General features: G+C 39.6%; 1 non-coding gene and 1 pseudogene across 1 annotated transcript; one reads left to right on the forward strand and one right to left on the reverse strand.

Annotated features, from left to right (window-relative positions):
* Window positions 1-5,802: 5,802 nt before the first annotated feature.
* Zfp950 (zinc finger protein 950) lies at window positions 5,803-22,794 on the reverse strand (annotated as a pseudogene).
* Window positions 7,149-7,255, forward strand: Rnu6-28 (RNA, U6 small nuclear 28). The gene has a single exon (XR_005499942.1). It is a non-coding gene; the product is annotated as a U6 spliceosomal RNA (small nuclear RNA).
* Window positions 22,795-23,950: the final 1,156 nt, after the last annotated feature.

A 23,950-nucleotide genomic window follows, 5' to 3' on the forward strand; every position in this document is an offset into this window, starting at 1 on the left:
TAATAACATATTCATGGGACTGAATAGATGGCTCAACCACTAAAAGCACTGGCTGTTCATCAACAGGGGATGTTTATTATATTCTCTTCTATAAGCATTTTAAAACTAACATTTTTAAAATGTGTTGACAAAACAGGACACATTGTGGGTACATTTCTACACCTGGATTTGTGCACAGGAGGCTGACACATGATAGACAAGAGTTAAAAAGTAGCCTTGACTAATGACTGACATTCAAGCCAGGCTAGATAACAAACAGCATCTGAAGGGAATTTGGGAAAATATGAAAAACAAAACCAGGAACTACCCACTGTGGGGCAAGTGGATCATGACACCAGATAGATGAACTGGTAAGGTTGAGTAAGCTCAGACCCCAGGAGACTCAGAGACTTGAGATAGGCAGGAGTCAAGACACTCCCTACCCATTTCTGTACTTGGAACATGGAACATGGAACATGGAACATGGAACCATGACATCCCACTGAGATGATCATGGCAGACAATCACGTGGGGCAAAGACTTGGAGTCCTCCCCCATGCAAATAGAGTATCACTAATATCTCAAATTGAGCCAATAGGAAACACCTACCCCTAAATCCCACCCCATTCCTCAGTGTTTATATAGTCCCTGTTCATATGGAATACGGCACACAACTTATTTTACTGAGGATCATCTGAGAGTGGCTGTTCTACAGAGCTGTAACACGTGAGGAAGAAGTTTCTCCCAAAGCATTCATTGCTAGTTCTTGGACCTTCCTGGCTAGCCAGACTCACACCTCTGCCTCAGTAGTAGGACCTTGGCTACCTGCCTCATACAGGCCAACATGCCTTCTCTTCTGAGAACTGTAACACTTTGGCACTCCTGGCCAGACCCAAGCCCTGTGGATCATTTCCCCTCACCCTTCAGGAGGACAGATGATAACAACCCACCAGCCTTTCACATACACCCTTACTTGGAAAGTATAATCACCCACTGCCCAATATTTAAATAAACAATGGACCACTTAGATGATGGGCATCCCATTCTATCCATTGCAGCAGAACCTATCACCTAGTGAAAGCACAATGTTAGATGAATAGAAGCTATAGAAATAATATAATGGCCTAATAAACTTCTGTGAATGGATTTACCATATATACAGGGTATATATAGGGTTTCCATTGCTGTGAAGAGGCACCATGACCAAAGCAACTCTTACAAAAGACTACATTTAATTGGGGCTGACTTATAGTTTTAGAGCTTGAGTCCATTATCATCATAGCAAGAAGCATGGCCACATATAGGCGGACAGGACTAGAGGAGCCAAGGGTCCTATATCTTGATCTAAAGGTAACCAGGAAGCGACTTTCCACACTGGATAAAGCTTCAAAGACTACACCCAAGTGATGCACTTCCTCCTACAAGGCCACACCTCCTAATAGTGCTACTTCCCGTGGGCCAAGCACATTCAAACCACATTCCACTACTTGTTCCTCACAGGCTTATTCAAACACATGAGTATATAGGGGGCCATACCTAAACGTAGGTAATGCAAAATACATTTAGTCTAGCTTCCAAAGTCCCCATAGTCTATAGCAGTCTCAACAATGTTAAAAAACCCAAACTTCAAAGTCTCTTCTGAGACTCCTGCAATCTCCTACTATAATACTTCATAAAACCAAAATGCAGACCACATACTTCCAATATATCATGGCACAGGATATGCATTGTATTGTACAAAGAAAGACAGAAAACCATCTGAACTGCACCTCCATGTCTGATATCCTTTCAGCTTTATACTGCAACAAATTTCTTTCTCAAGGGCTGGTTCCACTCCCATGGGTTTCACAGCTTTAACATCTAGGGGTATCCACTGCAACGTTAACTTTACAGCTTTTTATTCCAATGTCTGGGATCTACAGTTGATCTTCTGGGCTCCTCCAAAGGGCTTGGGTCATTTCTCTAACTCTACCCTCTTGTAGAACTCTAGGTTCAGGTAGATCCACTCCACTGCTGCTGCTCTTGGTGGTCATCCCATGGTACTGGCATCTCCAATGGTACTGGCTGGTGTCTTCTGCTGCAACTGGCTTCACCAATAGCCTCTCATATGCTCTCTTCTTGATGCCAAGGCTCAACTTCTTTGCATGACCCCTTCAGTCCTGGGTTGTCAACTGCACCTTTACCAATGACCTTTCCTGGCCTCTTGCTGAGGTCCAGCCTCAGCCAGAGAGAGGATCCTGAGGAAGGGGTTGATGGGAGTATTAAAAGAATGACTCAGAGTCAGTGATGGATGCAAGCTGACAGCTCTGTAATTTGCTTATGATAGCTCTCTTGCAGACCAAAGACAACTCTGTAATCTGCTCAAGATAGCTAGCTCTTACAGATTAAGGCCATTCTCTTATTTGCCTAAAATACTTCCTCAGTAACTGTTTACACCAGGTTCCCTTTTGATCATTCCATAAATCTGCATTTTATGACCTTATCCCCTTGACTCTTAAAAATAGAAACTGAAATATAGAGCACATTCAAAGCCAATGAACCAGACAGCAAGTACATTTAGCGTAGCAAGACCTAAATGGTTCGCTGGGCACAGTGCTTATGGTTGAGAAGTCAAGACATAGAGGCCGTTTTCATGTGAAGAAGTTAACTTTAAGTATCACGCTTTTTTTTTTTTTTTTTTTGCAATTTATCAAGCTCTTACTTATGCTGATGCAAGCAGCATTGAAGTTCATTTTTATAATTCTTAGCTACCTCAATATATTCTTTTAATCCTTGGATTTTTTTTCTTCATCTCAGCAACTCCAAGGCTACCAAAACGTAGGAATATCATTAAGCCTTTTTTCCTGACATCAGGCTTATGTCTGTCCCTAACCTCTTTTTGGATCACACATAAAACTATCTCCCTTAGGAAGTAAAATATCTGGATCAAATTTAGTTGTTGATGGCTTCTGTGGAGGAGACAACCACTTTCCACTAATACTATCTGAGCCTTATTTTTAACTATTCCTTTTTCTTTTGTGATCCAGGTTTTTTGTTTGTTTGTTTGTTTGTTTGGTCTATTAACCAAATCATTGTCCCCTTCCTTAGTATCTTTCTGACTGAGCTCATTCATTAGTGCAGCTGTCTCTGTTCTTTTGGGTCTGTGAAGCCCCTCATATAATTTATATTCCACCCTTATATTTTGCATAGATGAGAAATCCTATAAAGGACAGCTCTTACACTGACTCATGTATTCCTGAACTTCTGTTGAACTCATGTTCTCAGAGTTCCTTCCCACAGCCTTAAGGAGTCCTAAAGGTCACAGTGTAACCATCTTGCTGAGGATCACCAGACACATTTTTGCTTCCTGAAATTGTGCTATTTCTGATTATCATAGAGTCACTGACCTTGGCAGAGAGAACATTCTCCTGAAAAAGGAAGCAATATGTACATTATTATACAAACAAATTTTATGACTGTGGCAACCATCAGCACTCAAGGAGAGACAAATCCTGCTAGCTCTGCTCCATGGGTGAGAACCCTGTCATACCTTCCTTCTGTGCCCACTTGCAGCCTCTCAGAGTGCCAGGCATCAGCTGCTCTCCCTGACCCCTTCATGCTTCAAAAACAGTACTACCTGGGTTTCTTACACATTACCAAGTCCAACTGCAACACAAGGTACAACCTTGGCTATTTCTGAAGCACAGCTTCTTTGTACTCTTAGAAAACACTTCCCAGATTTCACCTCATTGATGCTGGTCTCCTCTTAATCACTGCTAATTTCTTAGTTCCAGCTAACCAGCATCAATTGTCCCATTAGTCCCTTCTATTCCTGACTCTATAGCCAGAGCCACATGGCCAAAGCTGCCAAGTTCTGTTGCTTACTGGAGCTGGAACATGCCTCCCTTGTTCTATTACATTATTACCAGATTTTTGTTTTCCAACTCTTTTACTGCCTAACCTTGCTATCCTGAAGCTTGCTCTGTAGATAGACCTTCAACTCAGGTATCTGCATGACTCTGTCTACATGGTACATGAATTAAAGGCATGTGTCACCATTCCTGTACCTAATCTCTTCATGCTAATTATGCCTAAAGATCCAGATCAAAAGCTTGAGTCATCCCATGTCAATCTGACACACAATCATATCTCTTATGTCCAAATGAAATAAAAAAATCAGGTGATAATAATACATTAGTTGAGTATAGTTCCACATTGGGTGGAACTTCAAAGCCCACGCTCACAGTGATGCACTTTCTCCAACAAACCACACCTAACAGTGCTACTTCCCATGAGCCAAGTATACTCAAAACACCATATACAGCAAACTCCAAAACCTCCAAATATTTCAAAGTACAAACCACAACCATCATTTGTGATCTCATTCATTACATTTGAGTGAAGTTGGTAAATAATATCCTTCCTTCAAGGCTATGATGAAAAAGAGATGAGACAAGATTTTTTTTTCTTGAAACTGAAGATAACTATAATGTTTAAAGTCTTTATCAAATCATTCACATGAATAGTGTTTTTCTATTGTCTGAGTTCCTACTTTCTGACATGAAGATGTTATATACAGGCTTTAAACTATTTACAGGGTTAGACACATGGCTGTGCAGTAAAGACAAGTTCATTCCTAGGTTTAAGGTCAGTTTTTGTTTTTGTTTTTAACAACTTCCTATAATTCCTGCTACAAGATCTAAGGGTCTAATATTCTTGGGAACAAGCATGTATTCGCACACATAGACACACACATACACACACATACATCCCAAAGACACACTGACATCACATAATTAAAACAAATTGTTAAATAAATTTTTACTCATGAAAATTTTTCTTGTATAAGCATTCATTGTATAACTCAGGTGTTGAGGCTTACCTACAGAGTTTTTCTTCATCATGAATTGGCTCGTGTAACAGAAAGTTCTAGTTCCATTTCTAGTTCCCACTCTCTGCTTCTTGCTGTTCAGCTTCCAAGTATTTTCTGTGGCCCCAATCAATCAGTAGCAGCTTGATTACAATAAATTCTTGTCACTTCCATTGACCTGAGTTTGAGTTGTGTTGGATCTCAGCAGACTCCATAACACAAAGGCTTTATACCACATTGCTTACATTCATAGAACTTCTAAGCTGTATGAATAATGATGAAGACTATAGTGTGCAAAGGCTTCACCATATAAATACATTCATAAGGTTTCTCTCCAGTACAATTCTTTCATAATGATGAGAAGACTATAGAAATGTGCAAAGGCTTTACTATATATTAAGTACACTCATGGGGTTTCCTTTCAGTATGATTTCTTTCATGCCTTTGAAGATGACTGTGACGTGTTAAGTCTTTACCACACTGCTTACAATTCATAGGATTTCTCTCCAGTACGTTTTCTTTTATGTACCTGGAGACTGCTGTGTTGTGAAAAGGCTTTACCAGAATGGTTACATTCATAGGGTTTCTCTCCACTATGTTTTCTTTTATGTACTCGGAGATTTCTGTGGCATGCAAAGGCTTTACCACATTGATTACATACATAAGGTTTCTCTCCTGTATGAATTCTTCCATGCACCTGAAGATGACTGTGATATGCAAAGGTTTTACCACATTGATTACACTCATAGGGTTTCTCTCCAGTATGTGTTCTTTTATGTATATGAAGAAGATTATGAGAAGGAAAGGCTTTACCACATTGACTACATTCATAAGGTTTCTCTCCAGCATGTTTCCTTTTATGTAGTTGTAGAGTACTGTGACGTGCAAAGGCTTTACCACATTGATTACATTCATGAGGTTTTTCTCCTGTATGAATTCTTTTATGCCTTTGAAGATGACTGTTACGTGCAAAGGCTTTACCACATTCATTACATTTATAAGGTTTCTCTCCGGTATGTGTTTTTTTATGTACACAGAGACTACTGCGTTGTGAAAAGGCTTTACCACAATGGTTACATTCATAGGGTTTCTCTCCAGTATGTGTTCTTTTATGTACTAGGAGATGATTGTTATATACAAAGGCTTTACCACATTGGTTACATTGAAAGGGTTTCTCTCCAGTATGTGTTGTTTTATGTATCTGAAGATGACTGTGATATGCAAAGGCTTCACCACATTGGCTACATTCATAGGGTTTCTCTCCAGTATGTGTTCTTTTATGTACTCGGAGACTACTGTGTTGTGAAAAGGCTTTACCACAATGGTTACATTCATAAGGTTTCTCTCCTGTATGAATTCTTTCATGCATTTGAAGATAACTGTGATATGCAAAGGTTTTACCACATTGATTACATTCATAGGGTTTCTCTCCTGTATGTGTTCTCTTATGTATTTGAAGAAGATTGTGACATGGAAAGGCTTTACCACAGTGATTACATTCATAAGGTTTCTCTCCAGCATGTTTTCTTTTATGTATATGGAGATTACTGTCATGTGCAAAGGTTTTACCACATTGATTACACTCATAAGGTTTCTCTCCTGTATGAATTCTTTCATGCCTTTGAAGATGACTGTGCCATGCAAAGGCTTTACCACATTGATTACATTCATAGGGTTTCTCTCCTGTATGAATTCTTTCATGCCTTTGAAGATTTCTGTGCCATGCAAAGGCTTTACCACATTGATTACATTCATAAGGTTTCTCTCCTGTATGAATTCTTTCATGCCTTTGAAGATTACTGTGATATGCAAAGGCTTTACCACATTGATTACACTCATAGGGTTTCTCTCCAGTATGTGTTCTTTTATGTATTTGGAGATCACTGTGAGTTACAAAGGCTTTACCACATTGATTACATTCATAGGGTTTCTCTCCTGTATGAATTCTTTCATGCCTTTGAAGATTACTGGGATATGCAAAGGCTTTACCACAATGGTTGCATTCATAGGGCTTCACTCCAGTATGTATTCTTTTGTGTACTAGATTACTGTGGCACGCAAAGGCTTCACCACATTGAGTATCATCATAGGGCTTCTTTCCAGTATGAATTCTTTCATGCTTTTGAGGATGACTCTGATATGCCAAAACTTTACCACAATGAGTATATTCAGAGGGTTTCTCTCCAGGATGACTTGTTTCATGCCTGTGAAGATAATTGGCATATGTGAAAGCTTTACCACATTTATTACACTGATCAACTGTTTTATATGTATGAATACATTTTACAATTTGATCTAATCGTTAAGAAGAATCAGATCTGTGCTCACTTCGGCAGCATATATACTAAAATAGGAACAATACAGAGAAGATTAGCATGACCCCTGCATAAGGATGACACACAAATTCATGAAGCCTTCCATATTTAAAAAAAGAAAAAAAATCAGATCTTAATCCCTTTTTTATGTTCCCCCTCATTATGGGTTGTTTTACATTTCTGAAGATAACTATAACGGTAAGAGCAATTATTACATGGCTCACATTTATAGCATTACTTTCTATATAATTTTTCCACATATTTGAAGAGAACTGGAAGAACTCAAAGCTTTACCACATTGATTGCATTCATAATTTTTTCTATACCACATTTGTCTTAGTGAACAAGGACAAACAAGAATTTCCACATTTTTAACACCTATAGGAATTTTCTGCAGTGTGAGTTTGTGAATATTCCCAATAAAGTTGGAAAACTGCTGGGGTCCATGGGTTGCCTCACAAACCACATGAGCACCAATCTCAGTCAGATTGGGATAGTTTATTGAGTATGTACCACAAGACTGATTGATCAGAGCCACAGTTCAGACTCAGGAGCTGAACCATGATATTGAGTTAAGGTCCTACAGGGCTTTTTAAGCCTGAGAACTATAAACATCTGTATTCCAGTCAAAATTTAGGAATAAGGGGCCGGAGAGATAGCTCAGCGGTTCAGAGCACCAACTGCTCTTCCAGAGGTCCTGAGTTCAATTCCCAGCAAGTACATGGTGACTCACAACCAACTGTAATGGGATCTGATGCTCTCTACTGGTGTGTCTGAAGACAGCTACAGTATACTTATATACATAAAATAAATAAATCTTTTTTAAAAAAATATTTAGAATAAGGAATTTCCTTAGGAACATGTCTTTGTTGTACATTTATCCTGCTCCCATTGCTTGGGGAATTCAACTACGCCAGGAGAACTGCCTGTCTAACATTCATTTCTTAACTTGTCAACCAGGATTGGACTTACCTTCTCTAACATTCATGTCCTAACTTGCCAACCATGAGGTCAGTTACACACATGCATGTCTCTTTCTGCCAAGTAGGATCTCAGTTCCTAGGGAGGTCTTGGGAACTTAAACTTTACTCAACACCTACTCAAAATGAAAGTCTTATAATAGAGGCAGGTGTTTCTCTTTCACTGGAGTCCATCCCAGGGGCAGCTTCTAAAGACAATTACCATAAACGCTTATATACAGGTGCAGAAAGTGTTGCTGGGTGATTGATTTGGGTCCACGCTTATACAAAGCAGTTCTAACTGACTTCTCTTGTGATTGGTTTCCAAGAACACAGAATATAACAGAGTATGCAATCAACTTGGGCATGAGAAGTTTCCTATTAACACCAGGAAAAAAAAACCATAAGAAATTTCCTTATAACATTAGCAACAGCACAGAATGTCAGACTATCCATGTAACAGTTACTTAGGCCTTAACATCCCACTTAGGCCTTAATATTTTACTTAGGCCTTAACAAAAACCAATTAATTGCAAACTTGTATCACATTCAGAAAGTCTACTCATATTGGATACTACTATATATCTCTAATTGTTCTAGGAGAAAGAGAGGTACCTTACTTCTTTCAGTAGCACTGTGCTCACATGGCTTGTATTCATTGTGACACATGATAATCCTATTTAAAGAAGTAACAAACTCACATAGTTTACCTTTTTATTCTTCACAGACGTGTGGTATGGTAATAAGGTTTCCCCACAACATTCTTGACTCATACATTGCCCATCTCATCAAACTTAGCAGTGTTACTACAATTATATGAGTAATTCCAGCTATACTATGGACTATTTGCTTAGGACTATTAGAAGGTTGTGGACATGTACCTATCACCTATTCAGTGTGTATATCTTTTGCAATATCTAAGTGATATGAGACTAAACAGATTGGAAGTTATACAGCATAGCTCTATTGGGGTTATGATTCTGTTAAGGCATTTTTTCCTTCTTCTTTCTTTGAGGAATGCCTTGCAAATACACAAGATATCTGACATTGAGTTACATAGTTCTATGAGAATTTAATTGTTGTAGAAATTTTTAATCTCAATCTGGGGTTTCTATCCTGCTTTGATCATTCAATTCATGAATAAATGATATAAAACTTTTATTATTCCTAATAACCCTTAAACAGTACATGAGCTGGGCAGAAATCTTAACCTCTATACTACTAGAGTTGGCCTGATGCTTCTTGTATTCTAATGCTAATACTGGTTCCTGAAGATCCGGTCGTCCCATACACAAGAGTGTTCACATGTAGACCCAAGGGTTTAGTGTTGCCTGGCTTGGGGGCCAAAGGAGAACCACGGGGGGAAAAGATGAATGGAGGAGAAGCCTTCATGGGTTAGGTGAGTCATAAAAATGTGGCCCCAAGGCCTGGTCAATTAGAGTTAAGAACAGCCCAAACAAAACACAGTAATAACTCAGGGTTATCAATAAAAAAATTAATTATTAATCTTCAAAGAAGGGAGAAATAAATGGGAATATAAATGCTTTTAAGCACATACGGATAAATAATTAAATCCAGGTCTTTGATCTCAATGTTTGTAAGACAAAAGCAAGAATACTTAGATTTCTTGTGAGTCAGGCTAACTTAATCTACAAACAAATCCAGTGAGTTTGGGCTACACATAAAAAAGAAACCTATCTCAATAAATAATAATAATTGTTTACAATTGTTTTAATTATCAAAATAAAGGTGGTTATAAATTCAGTGGTTATAACGATATTACAAATCCTCTTTGACAGAGGTCAAAGTAGAGCAGATCTAAATAAAAGAGAGGCTGCTAAATTAAATCAATCTATATTTTAATGCCTTTGTGTTACTGGACCAAAAGGATGCTATTTTGGGAAAGAGACTCTATATTTGCGTTAATAAACAAACAAACAAACAACGACAACAGAAAAGCTTTAGACTCCTAAAATAATAAGGATCAGATTTCATAGTGGAAGACCCCCTGAAGATCATGACTACAGACGAAGGAAAAAAATAAAAATTAAAAAGAAACATACAAACAGGACAGGTAACATGATTTGTTAATCCCTCTACATGGCATGAGCCACAAAACGTCAGCCACAAATAGCCTATAAATATCCTCAAAATTCTTCATGCCATTCTTCATATGGCTTAAGTAAAATTTTATATAACAATTTGGTTATTGATTGACCTACTTCATAAAAAGATAGTTGCTTTCACCTGCTCTAAAAACAAACAAAAAAATGAATCCTTAATTAATCTGTACACCTTGCACATTTCATAAATATCTTTATAAAACTAAACATTGGTTGTAAGGCTTCTATATTGCAAAATAAAAGACCAAGCGGGGAGAGATGGCTCAGTGGTTAAAAGCACTGACTGCTCTTATAGAGATCCTGAGTTCAATTCCCAGCAACCACATGGTGGCTCACAACCATCTGTAATGGGATCTGATGCCCTCTTGTGATGTGTCTGAAGTCAGCTACAGTGCACTTACTTAGAATAAATAAATCTTTAGAAAAAAAAAAAAAAAGACCAACCAGGCAGCCCTGACAAAATTCACCCTTGGGGATGCTGAGACGGTGAGATGTACTGTCCCCCTCCCTGCTTAATCCTACCTCAACTGCATCAAAGCTGTTTCCTCTAAAGACTTGCTTCCAAGACAGCTTCAGAAAAGACTACTGATCCCAGATGACCTTGGTTCATCCAGTCTTTCACACGACTCCAGTCAGGACTTAGGTAAGCCCTCAACTTTCTCAACACATAAAGACTGGACAGTGCATAATGCCAGCTACTTTATTTTCACTTAACCATTTTTCCAACTCCCAAAAAATTTTTTGCCCCCAATCTACAAAAAACAATTATAAAAAGACCATCCTCCTCCTAATCCCTTAAGTTGGGGTGGATGGTTTTGGTCATTTTCTAAATTATAGATATATTAAGAGATGATTGCAAATAATTGTGCTTTTAGAAAGGGAGGAAACAAAATTAGGGAGCTTAGACACAGAGATTCATATATTTCTTTCCTAGAGAAGGGAAAGAGGGTTGAAAGGGGGAGATATAAAAATATTATGAAAAATTAAATAGGGATAGATTATTAAACCTACTCTCAAACCAAAAGACATTTTATAGCCATAATCTTACATTGATACAAAATTTTATATATTAATATAAAAATAAGGTTATATCTTGTTACAGTGGTACAATTTTTTGTATATTTATAATTAGATAGATTTAAGGTTTTCACTGTATAAATCATTATATACAAATTTTAAGATTAATTTTGTTATTTTTAGATAGGCATTGTGTCTATACAACTCATTGAGAAAAAAAAATGTTTGATCCCAGTCATTTTAATAGCCGCTATTACAAACTGTTTAGGATAATTAAATAATATAAGTTAAAGGTCAGTCAATCAAACACATAGTTGTATTGCATACTGCTCTAGAGTATCACAAAAATATATATCCTGGACTGTACAGATAACAGATACCTAGACAGGCATTGTTTGCTTGTTCAAATATGCTATAAATAAATAAGTGGTCTTCAAAAGCATTGGAGATCCATGAAATGACATTTAATGTTATTTTATTACCAAAAGATCTTTTAGCTATGAGACATGCCTGCTCCCACAGTATCCACTTCAGAAAAGACAATGAACATCGGTGCTTCTATGTGGAGCTGCTTCCGCAAGTCAGGCTCTGGCCAAGAAATGCCCTAACTTCACCTGCAGACAAAATGCTGTCCAAAAGGACAAACGGGTGCAAGAACATTGACTTCTAAGCTCTGCCAAGACAGGAAAATATTTTAAATGTTATAGGAAATATTGGGGACTGTCCAAGCAGTAAGCTATCTCTGTCATTTCCATGATTTTTAAAATCTGCCACCCTACACTTTCATATACTCAAATAGTGTTTATTCTTTCTCAAATCTCTAATGGGGTTAAAGATTAAATAGTCGTAGCATTACCGTAACTTAAATTGTTTACGTTTTAAAAGTATGTTCTAGGTCCACAAAGGTAATTTTAGGAGAGTTATACAAGTTAGGATAAAAATTGATTTACATACAAAACTCTAAACTCACCAGGATAAAATATTTTCTCCTAAATTGCCAAATACAGACGAGATTTTTTAAAATGTCACTATTACTTAATAATTCAATTTTGTAATTATTCCTAGGGTGTTTTTTTTTTTAGGAGCCTTTTTATTTAGACAAAGGAGGGGAATTGTTGAAGTTTGGTCTGTAGCTATTCATTGTAATGCTGAATTCTATACCTGAAGATCTAGGCCTGTGAGTGATTTCACACACTTACAAGATTTTGTTGTGCAAACTTTATTCTCTGATTTAAAACTATTGGTTAAAGAAACTTGGCTACAGCCAATTACTGGATGTATTAGAGTTTGGAGTGACCTGGTTGGGGGAGGAGAGATGAAAAGGAGGAAGATCAGGAAGAGAGAAGCAGTCATGAGGGGAGATGGACCAGAATCTCAGGGCCAGGAGAAACAGCAAGTATCTGGGGTACATGACTGGGGAGGCAGCCAGGCCAGCAGTTAAAAGAGTAGATTAGGACTTATACCCCAGTAATTGTCAAAGCCAAATAAAATAATCATACCCTGAGCCTCATTTCTTTGTAAGCTCGTCAGGGCTAGTTTAAATTATTGTACTACACTTAATAACCCTCACTGCACTGTTTGCACTGTTCCTTCTCTTTAAAACTTCCAAGACACATTAAAATTCTTTCAGAGTCATACTTGTATCAGTTTGCACATGAAAATTACCTTTCACGTCTTCTAGAACTTTGACAATGTTCTTCAATATTATAGTCTTCCCAATTGTAGCCTAAAATATAGTATCAGAAAATGTATGATATATTATTGGAAATTAGGCAAAATTCAAATTACTATATTTAGTGAACCTTAGAACTATGGCCGATTTATTCTTCTCATTTTTCCTGATTCTCAATTGAAATTACAGATCATCAATAACAAAGACACATTTGTCTACTTATTTTAAAAAGGGAAAGAAAATCCACAGCCTTACCTATAGCAGTGAGGTTCTTGTAGGTCTCCAGCATCACATCTCTGTAGAGACTCTTCTGGGAACGATCCAGCAAAGCCCACTCTTCCTGAGTGAAGTTCACATGCACTTCATCATAGGTCACTGCATCCTAAAATATCCCATACATGTGTACAACAGAAAGCATGATATCAACAACATATATTCATATAATTCTAGTGCTTCCTCCACTTACTTCCTGACATAGAAGTTCTAATATATTAACCAAATCATTTTATAGGGAAAACTGAATAATGAGATTCATCTCTGTGCCTTTTGAATAGGATATAGCCTTGCAAATGAAATGCCAATTAACAGAGACAGACAGACAGACAGACAGACAGACAGAGGCAAACAGAGCAGTACTAAGCACACTGATGGGCAAGCTGGGTGTGTTTCTTATGCCTTTAATCCCAATGCTCAGGAGGCAGACGTAAGTGCACCTAATTTAGTTGGACACCATTCAGGTCTATGCTACAAGTTCTAGAGTAGCAAGAGGTACATATTAAGACTCTGACTCCTTTACAAAAATTAATCAAGCAAACAAAAAATATAGAAAGAACTCAGGGGTCTTTACTGTGCTGGGGACCTGACAGCCCTTTAGGGGAGGCCTTTAGGGGAATGGTACTGGGCAGGACGAGGTGTTATTTGAAGGTTAAAGACTGATGATCTCTGGTTTATAACCCTCTCTTAGTTTTATGCTAATAAATGCTGGTTTCTTTTTTCTCTGGCTCAAGGACCTCTTGTTAACTCTTTGTGAACCAGAGAGAAAAGAAAAGGAAATTATTTTACACAGACCACATGCACAGACACACACACTCATACACATATACACACTGGCTGGGCCCAACAACCTGTCTCATTAATTGCACAAGTGTTCATGCATACTTACATATACACATATACTTATATATGCATGCATGTACATAAATTTAGACAGACAGACAGACACACACACACACACAGACACACACACACACACACACACACACACACACACACACACACACACATTTGGATGGATGGGGCAGAGCCCCCAAACCATCATCTTATTTCTTTTCTCTGGCCTTTTTATACCTTCTTAGACAAAAAAGGTCTTTAGAAAATTACCTCATAGATAAAATGTTTCACAAAAGGGGAGTTACAGAAGGATGCTGATATTAAGTTCAAAGCAGTTTCATTCTATAAGCTCATCATAAGGCCAAAGCAACAGTCAAACATGGCCTTGCTTAATCATAGTGCACACCTGTGGCCTCATCCTAGGACCTGACCTCGAATGAATGTTTTTCCTTGATCACAAATTTGTCCCAAGCCTATTTCTCCTCTTAGTATAATTGTGAAAGCTCATTGTATTTCTGACTATGTAGCCTTTACTTACTATTCTATGAGGAGTGGGCACATTCTATTCTTGATTCTAATTTTATTACATCTTTCTGGCAAAAGACTAAGCCAACTAAAACCATCTCCTTAAATCTTTTCTTAAAAAATATTTTAATCTAATCGGGAATTCTATAAAATCAATAATTCATCTAAACAGCATTAATTCACAAGAGTTCATCTTCATGTTGATCTGCAGGAAATTTGCTTACTAGGGTGGGCTGATACTCAGGAATCATAAGGTCATATAATAGTGACAGGAAAGGTATATTGGCGGCAAGAAGCAATCCTGGGAGGAAGTGTCTAAGGACCCTGCATTCTCAGAGCTCACCCTACCTCAAGCCATGCAAAATGGTGGGCCATCTCCAGAAAATTTACTTGCACACCTTCCAAGCCCAATCAGCTATCATATAAAAAGAAAGCAAGCCAGGCATGCTGGCCCACATCTAATCCCAGCACTCTGGAGCCAGAGCCAGGTGGATATCTAAGTTCAAGTCCTGCCTGATCTACATTCCTACTTTCAGGACACCCAGGACTGCACAGAGAATTTTGTCTTCAAAATGAAAACAACAAAATTAAGAATATGAAAATGTTAAGGTAGCAAAATAGACTAGCATTGACTAGCAATTGCTTCTACCATATCTTATGTGATCGGGGATAGTCTATAATGGTGAAAGATTGACAGCACAAGAAGGAAGCTGACTGATCAGTTTGAACCACAATACAGAAGAAACAAAGAATAGGAAATGGGTTGAGTCTATACACAATCATATCCCATCTCCAATAAGGAGTGTAGAAAGGTTCCTCCTATAGAAGCTTCCATTTGCTCCCCAAAGAATTCCAAAAAGGTAAGACAAGAGTTCAAAGACATCACCCTATCTAGGAACTTTTTGATTCAATCAACTACACTCTGAACCTGCTCACTATAGGCTCATAGTCATCCCAATTATCCTAATAGTTTACAGCAGCCTGTACACATGCCATTAAAATGTCCAGAGACTCTTTTGACACTCTAGGCAATCTCTTGATTGCCCCATCTTGTAAAAATCAGAAAGCAATTGCATCTTTCCAACATATAAAGACATAGAATACCCTTTCCCATTCCAATAGAGTGGAATGTGTCCATAGTGATGGAAGATTGGACCAAGACAAGAAACCCAACAGGGCACACACCAAATCCTGTGCCTCTATCTCTGATACGTGAGGCTTCGGTTTCAAAGGGTTTAGATGGCCCTAACCCTGCAACTTCTCAAACTTCTCTCAGTTTGGTTACTTCCACTTCCTATTTGCATCTCTCCATGGCAGATTTCTCATAGCTTAGGTATCTTAACATCTTGTGGTCTCAAAATGCAACTCAGGATTCATCCTCACAGCTTCATACAATGAACTCAGTGTCCTCACTGGGGCTCTGACTTTGCCAAACACAGATGGCTGGACCAGTGCTGAACTGCAACCACAGAGGAAGAATTTAAATTTTTCATCTTTCTTCTTTCCAGAACTAGCACAATATGGCTTCTATATTGGGATGGAACCCACATGCTTAGACCACATTTGCACCAGGTTTTATATGAAGTTCCTTCCTGTGACTAGGAATCACTTTGCCTACTCCCATTAATTGAAGGCTTTGCAGGAGGGAATGTTGCCCATGGGGCTTAGACTTTGAATCCAGAGCAAGGACCTTCTGTTTAAAAGTGATAATTTCCATGATTCCTGACTCTGTTTCAGCATTTGGCTGCCATCCGAAACTTCCCAGTGTTGTTTTTTTCTCTACAAACCACAGACTTTGCATTTATTTCTCCCCAACTTATTGCTTTTATTTTTCACTGTAGCCCCCAATGAGTCTTAACTATCCAACAGATTCAATATACTATCTAAGAAATCAGCCCATTATTTTTTAATTCTGCCTTATTCAGATCCTCAGAACATGGCCACAATAAGAAAGACTTTGGGCCAAAATATCACACAAATGACCTCTGGCTGAATTTATCAGGGAGTCCATTTTCCACTGAAATCCTATGACTTCGATTTCTTCTGTCCGCATTACTATCAACACACTGATCTTCCAAGTACTACAGGAATATCCAGTTAAGCTGATGAGACTTTTGTCTTCTGAAGTCCTTATGTCTTCTACATTTCACCGAAAGGGAACATTATCAGGTTCTGCTCAGCAGCAAAACGACCTCTTGCATTCCATTTTTTGTTCTAACTTGCTCCTCTGCTGCTCTGATTGAATCCTCTAACCAAACCCATCTCAAGCAATGAACAGGGATTTTTTTGTTTTGTTTTGCTTTTTGGATAGTTTGTCAGATCACAGTGCATCACTTTGGGATCTTAGGTTAGAACTCACACCAAAATATGAAGGCAAAAACCATGGAAAAATATTGTTTCCTGGCTTGCCATCTTGCTTGGTCCCATCTCATGCTCAGCCAGCTCTCTTACCCAGCCCAGGCCCACTTGCTTAGGGACCCTGCCACCCTCAGTGTAGCGCCTTCCTACATCAGCCATCACTCAACACAATCTCTCACTGATATAGCATCCAGCCATGCTGATGGGGGGACACCCTCCAGTGAGGCTCCCTCAGAGGACTGTAGGCTCTGAAACGTTGAGAGCTGAAGCTAATTAGGACACACAGACAATAATATATGAGAAAAATTTAAAAACCCAAATCCAACGTCTTGACCATATCAATCATTTAGTAGCAAAACCCCAAACGTTGATGATTGCAACAAGTAAAAGACATATTTGCCAAGAAATGAGGAGGGGCAAGTTTTTAGGTTCCAGGAAAGAAAATTAAAATTGTTTCTCCACAGAAAGTCCCCAAACCAACAAAAATGCTGATATCATTTCCCAGAGAAACAACAATATAATTAAATTATAATTAATATCAAGACAGATGATCAAAATGCGAATGCTTCACTCCTTCTTTAAAAGGGGAACAAGAATACCCTTGGCAGGGAATAGGGAGGCAAAGATTAAAACAGAGACTGAAGGAACACCCATTCAGAGCCTGCCCCACATGTGGCCCATACATATACAGCCACCCAATTAGATAAGATGGATGAAGCAAAGAAGTGCAGGCCAACAGGAACCGGATGTAGATCTCTCCTGAGAGACACAGCCAGAATGTGGCAAATACATAGGCAAATGCCAGCAGCAAACCACTGAACTGAGAATGGGACCCCCGTTGAAGGAATCAGAGAAAGAACTGGAAGAGCTTGAAGGGGCTCGAGACCCCATATGAACAACAATGCCAACCAACCAGAGCTTCCAGGGACTAAGCCACTACCCAAAGACTATACATGGACTGACCCTGGACTCTGACCTCATAGGTAGCAATGAATATCCTAGTAAGAGCACCAGTGGAAGGGGAAGCCCTTGGTCCTGCTAAGACTGAACCCCCAGTGAACTAGATTGTTGGGGGGAGGGCGGTAATGGGGGGAGGATGGGGAGGGGAACACCCATATAGAAGGGGAGCGGGGTTGGGGTTAGGGGGATGTTGGCCAGGAAACCGGGAAAGGAAATAACAATCGAAATGTAAATAAATACTCAAGTTAATAAAGAAAAAAGGAAAAAAAATTTTTAAAAAATTAATAAAATCCCAAACATAGATGGCATCACTGATAAAAGTAAACACAAAGGCAGATCTATAAATATAACACTGTTCTTTAAACAAGAACTGCAGGATTATAGTCAAAACCAAAATCAAAGAAGTCACTGGCCAGCACTCACCCCATGCACTCTGGTTCACTCCTTTGCCAGTAATATAAAATGGACGGGATGGAGAGCTATTCCAATAGAAGAGATTCATTTAAAGAACACAGATGTTTCCATTTTGACTACTAAAAGGATCTCATTCTTTTACGATAATGAAAAGGACGTCTATTACGGTCACTTAGAAAACATTTTTTTTTTCCTATGACTGATGCTTGGATACAAGTCTGCACCAGTATGAGGAAATGCAAAGTTTTAGAAACTAAATGCAAGAAAACAGATTTTTAAAGAGAGTATATATTTGTACCTAAACAGCTTGCTTTGCATCAACTGCTTTATAAGTCATAAGCACTATAGAAAACAAATCTATCCCCATTTTTGTATGTATGGTTAAGTGTACAAAAGAAAAGTTCAGTTCCTCATCCAGAGTCTCGATTGCCTTGGTCTGTGACCCTCCCAAAATGGCCAGGTTGGACTTTTACTGGTCATCTAAAGTTGGTTACCTAACTACTTGTCAAAGCAGGAAAGCTCTTACTTTACTTCCCCCAGCCCTTTCTGTGCTGTGACTACACCAGCTTCAAAGTTGGTCAGTGTATGCAATTCTTACATAAGACACTCTTTATTTGTAATTCCCCCACAAAATCCAGGGAGGTTGGAAGACACTCATTCACTAATCATTTTTCCTTTGCACTGGCCAGTCCGGGCCAGCATGAAGGAGTTGCAAAACTGTCCTCCAAGCACAGAGTAGTAGAGGCTGGATTAAGTGTGTTCAAAGCAAGTCTTAACTACATACCATAAGGAATGGCTGAGCTTCAGGAGATGTTGCTCTAAACAGAAACAAATATGAAAACCCTTGAGAAAAAGGAATGAAAAATTTTTTTTTGCATAGGACATGTAATTGCCATTTTTTTTTCATGAGCCAATGAAACCTCTGTCTTTTAATGAGTTGTTAGAAAGCCAAAAAAATCTGCCTCGTTTCCACAGGAACACTCTTCCCTTGCATATTAGATGACAGAATCCTCTTTTCAGCCCAAGTACAAAAATCAATAGAACCCTCCTTTAAAATGACAGGTGAGCAGCTCTCATATGTCATTGAACAAGAATGGTTTTTTAAATTCACTTTACATTCCCAATATCAGTTCCTCTCCTCCCAGTACCCCCTATGCAAATCCTCACCCTGTTCCTCCCTTCTCATCCCCTCACTCACTGCACCCCTATTCCTGGCCATCAAGTCACTGCAGCACTAGGTGTATCCTCTCCCACTGAACCCAGTTAGGGGAACAGGCTCCACAGGCAGGCAACAGATTGAGGGACAGCTTCTCCTACCCCTACTCCCTGCTCCAGTTGTTGGACCAAACTGCACATCGTGTTACATACATCAGGGGCTTAGGTCCAGCCCTGGATCACTGTTTGGTGGGTAGCTCAGTCTCTGGGGGCCCCCAAGAGTCCAGGTCAGTTGACTCTTATGGTCTTCCCGTGGAGTCCCTGTCCTCTTCAGGTCCCTCAATCCTTCCTTCAACTCCATAAGACACCCAACCGCCGTATAATGTTTGGCTGTGGGTCTCTGCATCTCTTCCCATTGGCTGCTGGGTAGAGCCTCTCACAGGACAGTTGTGCTAGACTCTTGTCTGCAAGCATGACAGAGTATCATTAATAGTATTAGTGGATCAGTTCTTGCCCATGGGATGGGTCTCAATTTGGGGCAGCCATCAGTTGGCCAAGGAATGTAATTCTTAATGACTGGAAAACATGGGAAAATAAAAACAAGCAATTAGAGCGGTGGTACATAAAGAAAAAGAATTACCAACAATCTTTTTCAAAAGATAAATATAATTGAAAACTCACATAGGTATAATGACTTTGAAAAGGAACAGGCCCTTCCCTGGTAGAAGGGAAGATAATAAGACAATGAGATACTCTTTGACCTTCTCCCTATGTGTAATGTTAGTTGTTGAGATCTGTAACCTGACACACACAGCTATAGCCAATAGCCTGTATCTCAAATTTCTGAACTGACTTAAATGTGTCAAGGAGGAGTGCACATATCTGCATAGTACAATTTTTTAATTGGAAACTCAATACTCGTTGACTCAAGCTAACCTTCATAAATTGTATAGCCACTAATCTAGTCTGTTTTCATTTATATGCATGAATTAATACGTCCTGGGAAATTACAAAATTACTTACCCTACCTGAGTCAGGTCCTTCTTCATATTAGTGACCCCTGTAGCTGACGACCTTAAACTTGAGTATGCGATCTCGCTATTGTCTATCCTGTTTCACCATGCAGTGTACACAGTAAACTGTTCCTCCTATTCTGGTCTGTTCCGCCATGCTCCACATACAAATCTTTTTCCTGTTATTGCAATGGACAATTCGATACATGACTCGAATGGGTAACTTTAAAACTCTGCTGTGGTACAGCCTTTTAACTAAAGAATTTGGGAGGTTTAATCAAGAGGAAACCAAGTGACTGCCCTGGGGAGCGATGTGACCTGAGTCAACATAGATTATCTCAGAAACATTTTTCTAGAAGGCTGAAGATACAGCTGTCCTAGAATAAACATGTCTTCCCATGGAGAAATCACAGTACACATAAAGGATTAGTTAAGAAAAATGTCTTTAATGCAGGATACATGCAGAGCTGGCTAATGCTCAGAGAGGAGGCAGCAGAGAAGACATTTTGCATTCCACATTTGCTGTCACCCTTAAGTCTCTTTTAGGTTCAGTTCCCACGTTATGTTTTGAACAATTTAAACATGGACCGGAGACTGCAAGACTAGCCACTTAAATGGGAGATTTACACAGCAAAGATATTAACATAATTATTTCTTAAGTACACCAGTGCCCTGAAACAGCTTGTTATTCTTGAGTAACAGGGTTCTAAGTGGAAGATTCCAGAGAATGAAAAAGATAGGAAAAGTAGAAGGTTGGACATATAAAGGCTACAGTCGGGAGGTCTTACACAAGCTATGTCTTATGCTAAGGAAGCTTCTTAAGAAAGCATCTCGGGGGGCTGGGGATTTAGCTCAGTGGTAGAGCGCTTACCTAGGAAGCGCAAGGCCCTGGGTTCGGTCCCCAGCTCCGAAAAAAAGAACCAAAAAAAAAAAAAAAAAAAAAAAAAAAAAAAAAAAAGAAAGCATCTCGGATACTACTAATGGGGGAAACTGAAAAAAATGGTAGACTTCTATGAAGTCAGCAGAAACTATTATACAATAGGACAAACTTAGGAGAAGTCTAAAACAATGGTGCACAGCAGGACACAGGGTATCTCAAGAACATTACTGACCAAACCTACAGTGGACTTAGGACTGATAGCCACAGCCCCATGTGGTGGGACAAGTTGGGTTCTCAGAATGTGAAGCAACCCCTTCCAAAGGCCTTGGCAACCTGGAGACCATCACTAGTTCTCACAAGCATACTCCTTGCTTTAGAGCAGCTCTATTTAATTCTCAGTACATCAGGGCCTTAGGGAAAACTCTCAAGGCCTCAGTCTTGTACTGGCTCTGGCAATCATGCTCCTGGGTTTCCTTCTCTATGCATGAGGGCCTCATGGAAAGCCTTGCTTGATCAGGCCAGACCTCAACACAACAGTGTTTTTCCTTTTCAAATGGTTGTCACCTGGTGTAGTCTTGCCTGTGTGGCAGAACTATGCTTTTCTCAAGAAGAAATCTGGGTCTTTATGGCACACCAGGCCTTAATGTTGGTTATGATCCTGTAATGCTCCCTTGAGCAGCGTGTTAAGAGGCCTGTTCTTCGATATGAGGATGGGCTTAGTGGCTAGTTGTAGGGGTGTTCTGGTGAACAAACACGTGTATCCTAGCACGCTAATCTCTAACAGGCCTGGTTAACATAATGCTTATCTGTGGGGTGTTTTAGAAGCAGTCCTCCCTCAGCTAAATTCTACTTGGTGTGCCTTACTATCCCCTAAGCACTGGTAGTTCTTTCACATCATGGATTTCTTCTCTGTTACATCACAGTTTAATATTGGATCGCTACCCAACACATGAAATTTCTTTTACAGCCTCCACGAACTTAACTCCAAATGGATTGTACACCTAAATAGTAAATGCTAAGGACAGAACCTGTAGAAGATACTACACAAACGATGGCTCCCCGAGTTTGGCATCCTACCAAGGATGTTTCTACACACAAGTCCCTGCTCCAAATGTTTTGCCCATACACAATCCCCATAGGGAAGTTATTCAGAGGCCACCGCTGGATCCAGCGAGTAACTAGGACACAGGGGACCTCACGGGTCAGCATCTGGCTGACACTCCCCACCCAGCCCCAGGGAAGACCCACCACACCAGCTCCCGCTGCTCAGCTGCCTGCTCCTCCCCATTGTGGCCCTTGACCCTGCGCTCACCATGTCGCGACTTCAGAGCGTGCCTGAGCTCCCCTCTCAGTGCCCAGTAGCAGAGTTGAGAGCAGGACACACGAAAACATTCAAGACTGCTCAGGAACAGAGCGGAACTTACAGCGTGACACCCGGAAGGATCCTCCCCCTTTTCTGACTGGCAGGTCCATCTGAAGGCTCTGATTGGCCAGAGAGTATTGAGTAACAAAAGCACTGCCCTTAGGGTTAGAGTACGCTGATGGGACACAGCATAGAAGTTCCTGGCTCAGACTTCCAGGTCAGAGCCAAAGCTTTTCCAGATGTGCAGAGATGTGCACTTCAGTAGCACTTGTGCCTGTCCTCCAATATTCTACCTGTCTGTCTTCCCACCCAGCCCCGGGAGGACCCACCACTCCAGTTCCTCTGCTCAGCCGCCTGCTCCTCCCCTTGTGGCAATTGACCCTGCCCTCACTACTTGTCACTTCATCCCTTGCTTGAACTCTCCTCAGTACTCAGTAGGCACTTCCCCTTCTTCCTCCTTGAATCAAGGTAAATAACTTACATAGCCCAATTCTCAACTTGCAGTAGAGTTCTCAATCTGGCCCTCAAGTGGAAGGATGGCCAGCATTTTAACAAAGAGAGACTTTAGGAAACAAGATATCTGTTTTGTGCCTTCATGGTGGGTTCAGGTAAACTGCAGCTATTTTTCACCAAGCAAGAAATCGATGACAAACACTGTGGAGCGCTATTGTTAGCCAGCACATCTTCCTCAGTGGGAAGGTGGAAAAAACAAAAACAAACAAGCAAAATAGCTGTGGTACTTAAGATTCTCTAGATGAACAATCCACAAAACTGATAGAATGAATCCCTCTATGTGTGTAAAAAGTGGGTTTATTAGCATGGCTAACAGGCTGTGGTCCAATTAGTCTAACAATGGCTGTCAACCAATGGAAAGTGGTTGAGTCCATGTTGCTAGATGTCTCAGATGATCATCCGTATGCATCAGAATTCCAAAGAAATAGGCTCTAGTGCCAGAAAAAAAAAGAAACAAACAAACAGAAACAAACCAAAAACCGAACAACAAACAAACAAAACAAAAAACTGGCAAGCCAGAGCTAGGGCAAGCAGACAAAGGGAAAGAGCTACTATCTCCAATGTCCTTTATATATGTAGGCTACCACCAGAAGCTGTGGTCTAGATCTAGATTAAAGGTGGATCATACCACCTCAAAAGATCCAGATTGAAGAACTGTTTTCCCACTTCCAAAATTATAATTAAGAAAAATCTCAGTGGTTAAGAGCACTGACTACTCTTCCAGAGGTCCTGAGTTCAATTCCCA

This window comes from Rattus norvegicus, chromosome 1 (assembly GCF_036323735.1).
Source record: "Rattus norvegicus strain BN/NHsdMcwi chromosome 1, GRCr8, whole genome shotgun sequence".
Lineage (NCBI taxonomy): Eukaryota > Metazoa > Chordata > Mammalia > Rodentia > Muridae > Rattus > Rattus norvegicus.